We start from the raw sequence: 5,614 nt of genomic DNA, 5'->3' as shown, positions 1-5,614 counted from the left end.
ACCCCCGCTAACAACAGAAGACTGGTTTGAAATGTGACTGGCAATAGCGTAATCGAAGGGCATGTGACTGTAAAACAGAGAGGAGGCAACGCTGCACCTAAAACTAAAAACACTTCACTGAACACCAACCACAGAAATGAAGGAGACGCTAAGTACAGTAAAACTAAACGAAACCTAATAAATACATACTACAGTTAAAAATAATAACGTCTTTTTGTGTAATTCTTAGGCAGGCACTCTTGGGACATTACAGTTCTTAGCCTCTTCTTTATGAATTTCTATACTGAGAATAATCTCCAACAAGAGTTTAGAGCGTCGAAACGAAACATGTCGAGTGTTTTGGTGGATAATAGATAATAAGGAATATATTGACACGTCCAAATGAAATTTTTTTCTATTTTTGTTTTGTGCTACGTTTCGCGCAGACGCCCTTCGTCTGCCCGAAATGTCGTACAAAATAAAATAATAATAAAGTTTTCATTTAGATGTGTTAATTTATTCTTTATTATTTTTTATCTAAGTTTTTTTGCTCAGATCTTGCGGAACAACACTCATTCAAGAGCGTAATGGGGACTATAGATCAATCCCAAATAAACATGTTTATTGTGTAAAAAAAAAAAGTTGTTGTTTTTTTCACTGTATTATATATTTATTATTTTACACGTGTGTCCAAGAAGAACTTTTTAGTGAAACCGAATTTAAACTAACTGTTATTCAACTTTAATTATTGAAATGAAATGAGATGAAACCTATTTAATATTGAAATACACCTGAAAATTAAATAAGTAAATAAAAACTTCAGCCACACTAGTCAGCAGTCGGAATTAAAAGGGCAAAGAATAAGTACACAATTTCTGAAGTTGATATTTTGACTTGGGATTTCAACATAATTGAGTATAAGCTAGGACATCAGCCCAGAAAGGGAATTAAGTTGTCTTCCGACTCCCATGTAACAACTGTAAAGGTAGCCTCACAAAAGGAAAGATCTGGCAACCAATACGTAACTGTTCCATGTGTGGTCAAGACAACCTGGATTTGTACCTACTACAGAGACTATCATAACAAAATGCTTAATTACTAAGCAAAGTAAATAATAAACATTATTTTTCCATTTATATAAATCTAATGTTCATAGACGTTCTTGGTTTGGTTTGAATTTCGCGCAAAGCTACACGAGGGCTATCTGCGCTAGCCATCCCTAATTTAGCAGTGTAAGACTAGAGGGAAGGCAGCTAGTCATCACCACCCACCACCAACTCTTGGGCTACTCTTTTACCATCGAATAGTGGGATTGACAGTCACATTATAACGCCCCCACGGCTGAAAGGGCTAGCATGTTTGGTGTGACGGGGATTCGAACCCGCGACCCTCAGATTGCGAGTCGAGCGCCCTATCCACCTGGCCATGCCGGGCATACCATAGACGTTCTAAGAACTCATGATTGAAAGCAATGGAGAAAATTTTATGAGATGTCAACTACAATAAATTGACCATAGCTATAGGTAGAGATCACAATATAAACTTACTACAATAATTAACTAGATGGGTTAAAATTATAGATAGAATAACAGTTTATATGAAAAAATACAGCCAGCCAAATAAACTAACGAAATGTTTAAATGTACAGGCACATATCATTTATACTAAAAGGCATAACCATTGGCCCCCCAGTAGCACAACGGTATGTCTGCGGACTTACAACGCTAGAAACCGGGTTTCGATACCCGTGGTGGGCAGAGCACAGATAGCTCATTGTGTAGCTTTGTGCTTAACTTCAAAACAAACAAGCATAACCATTGATTGTTTATGCACCTTAGCAAGATGTACTGCATAACACAAGGCTTAACAGTAGTAAGATTTAAGACTGTGCTTTGTTTTGACACGTATTTGGTATTATACTGTTTGTTTGTTGTTAAGCATAGAGCTACTCAGAAAGCTAACTGCGCTGTGTCTATTGTGGGGGCTCTAGACCCGAATTTTTAGCGTTATAGGTCCTCAAGCTTACGGTTGAACCATCGGGAGACCACTGATATTAGATTTTTAATGTCTTTGATTCTTAATACGCTTTTTTTCATGTGTGTTGCCGAAAATATTGAAATTGCAGACTGAAGCTTGTAATTGCAGTCTTGCGCTTAAAACCTACAATTCAAATGTTTGAAACATAAAGAATCTCTTTCTTATGTTCTTGCACCTTTGATCAACTCTATTTTTTCCCTCCATTGTTATGAATAAGATTAAATTGGAACAATTACAAACACGTTGTTGATCTGCATCAAGAAACGTTTTCAAAATCAAAAAGTGTCTTATAAATAAGTGTCTTATAGCTTGAAGGTACATAGAAGTGAACATCTTGTTTTCTTTTTTTTTTTTTTGCTTGTATGTCAGAATATGAAACTAACGTGATTTATTTACAGGTTAAATTTTTGTTTGTTGTTAAGGGCAAAGCTACACAATTGGCTGTGTTCTGACCACCACGAGTATCGAAACCCGGATTTTAGCGCAGTGAGCCTGCAGACTTAGTGCTGAGCCGAGGGTGTGGGCTACAGTTTCATTAGAAATATTATTTTGCTTTTAATTTATCGTTTTATTCAATAAATTAATAAAACACTTACTTTTTTTAAATGATAATTTATTATTAGCAATTTGGTAAGAACAGTTAAAGGAACGAAGAATTTTGTAGCCTTAATAAAATAAGTTATGAATAAAGAAACCGGAATGAAACTACAATGAAAATATAAATATATGAAATAGTTTAAGATAACTTTTCCTAAGAATATTCTTTCCCTTAACAAAATATTCCCCAGTGAGTCAGTGATAAGTTTACGGACTTATAACACTAAAATCCGGAGTTCGATTCTCGGCGGTAGACAAAGCGCAGATGGTCCATTGTGCAACTTTGTACTAAAAGAGGAAAAATAAAATAAAACTTTAACTTTCACGGTTCAAGAAAAGAATCTAAGAGTCTGATTATTCTTTAATGATTATAGTTGGATGACGGTTATTTAACCAAAAAACTGTTTTCCATCCTATCTGTTCTTTAACAACTATTTAAGTGTCGTCAAGATATTATTTATAAGTGAAAGGTTTATATATAATAGGTAATTGTTGTAACTATGTTATTCATGTTTACGGAAATTAATATTTGTTAAAGTTGGCAGCTAATCTAGAGCTGATAGCTGTTTGATCTGATTAACTCCGAGGAAAAAAATAAAGCATTTTTAGTAGCGTATCTCTAGAATACACAATTTAGCTTTGAAATACCTAAATTATAAATAACAGGATTTCGTTTCTTTATAGTTAAGTGTAAAGTAATACAATGTGGTCTGTCCACCAAGGGTATCGAAACCCGGCTTTTACCGTTATAAGCCTACAGACTAACCGCTGTGCCACTGGAGGGGGGTGGGGTGAATATTATTTAATTAATTTTAGAAGTATACAGAATAATTGTACATAACATGATACAATGTAAAGTTTGTGCAGTTACAGTAATATTTATAAGATGAACTCGACCAATAAGCAATCAGACCTAGCAGATAATAGGAGGAACAATGGATTCAGTAAACAAGTGTGTTATTTAGTGCCTTGAAGTTAAGAGATGAGACTAAGATGTACAATAAATATAAAAATCTTTATTATCACAGAAAGAAAAAAGAATAAATGAAAACATAGTACGCATGGAATATTAATACTGTACAATAGAATAAAAGTAAACTGAAGCAAACCCGAACTGGAGGTGAAATAAACTGAATTTGAATAGTGTTGACAAAAAAATTAGACAGGGGTCGACTGGTATTTTTAAAAAATATATATAATAAAATATATAATCGACCATTACGTAAGAACAACTTTGCCGAGTAGAAGTTTGAAGCTGAAGTAACAAGCCAGCAAACTTGCAAATCTATAGCTGGTTCAATAGCTTTAACTTAAATGCCTTCTCTACTAGACTGTGGCAGTTATACAACGAGGGGACATTAACTAATGCCAACTACTTGTACAAATGACTCAGGTGATATTGAGATATTGCTCTATTACCCTTGCAATAAAACGTATAGTCTTAAGAACGCTTTTCGCATGTACGTAACAGGAGTATGTGTTCCCATGAGTAGAACAATAACTTAGAGATTAAACATTTATAATCAAACATATATTAATTACAGAGTGGTGAAAGTATGCAGGTAAGTTGAACTACAGTAAGTTGGTTGGCATAATTTAAAATGTTTTAATTAACGAAGCAAGTTTAATTAGATATTTACATTTTTATTGATTGGAAACTAATTCCTCAAAAAATTAAAAAAACAGCTAATTCATAATTTAAATTTTCAGTATTGGAGCAGTCGGTTTAACTGGACAATTATGTTAACATTATTCGGTTAAAAGATATGTCACACAACACTGTAACGGAACAGGTCTAATTTTACTACAAACACTCGTGTTAACAAGGCGATATTTTTTAGCTGTACCGAATACTTCAATAAAAGTTAATCAAGCGTCGTCTTAACCTTAACACAAATACTTCTATGTTGTTGTTTTTTCAACAATATGTCCAATAAAATATTATTAATTATAAATAACCCAAGTGGTAAGAAAAAAACAAGCTACGTCCCTCATAACCATTTTAAATTACAATTTTTCCTTAAATTGTTATATTTTACAAAACTGAGAAAATAAAGACAAATTTCATTTTATTGCTTACTGATACTATACACAGTATTAAATTAAGGTTAAAAGCATAAATAATATACATATTCAGACATATTATTATGCACAGAGCCCTCTTTCAGCCAGATCAGGTAATATTTCAACCGCTGTGATAAAGATGAAAGAAACACAATACTTCGCTCTATAGGCCTACCATTTCAATTAATCAGAAATTTTGAATAAAAGCAAAATCAAAAGAGAAATAATTTAGAATATTTTATAAATCATAACAAGATAAACGACACTGCAAAGGGTCAATTAAACTCTAGTAATCAAATATATAATACCAAAGAAACGATCTTAAGATCATTTACTCCTACAACTGTAAATCCGACATAAGATTTTAGAAGGGTCTGTATATTTTGATCTTGATGGATTAGCAACATTTTAACTGCTTTGTTAAATAAACACAGGTCGCTGTTATGGTAAATCACTAAGCTGCGATAAAAACCAAACTGAGGGAAGAAACATAAAATAATTTAACTCTGTAAACTGAACAAGTACGTTTATTAATTGTTTTTTTGTTGAATTTCGCGCAAAACTGAACGCGGACTTTATGCGCTAGCCATTTCTAATTTTGAGAGGATTCTCAGCACCATCTACTGCCAACTCTTGGGCTGCTCTTGTCAGATCAAAAATTGAGATTTGACCGTCACTTTTATAACGCACACCAGCAGAAATGTGAAGTATGGTTTTATTTTTTTTAGAATGAAAAGACACGAACCGCGAAATCTCTGATCTAAGTTAGGCATATAACCATTGGGCCACACTCGGCAGCTGTTTGTTACACTAATGTTTTTTCCCACTAAGTCTTTAAAAATAAGAAATACCTCTCAAGGTTTCAAGTGCCAATAATAATTTGGATCACATTGCATTTTACTCCGTGATTTTTGCATATAACTGTTTCATTAGGTTT

The sequence above is a fragment of the Limulus polyphemus genome, unplaced genomic scaffold (genome assembly GCF_000517525.1).
Source record: "Limulus polyphemus unplaced genomic scaffold, Limulus_polyphemus-2.1.2 Scaffold464, whole genome shotgun sequence".
Taxonomy (NCBI): Eukaryota; Metazoa; Arthropoda; class Merostomata; order Xiphosura; family Limulidae; genus Limulus; species Limulus polyphemus.
Note: the sequence above shows the minus strand (reverse complement) of the source record.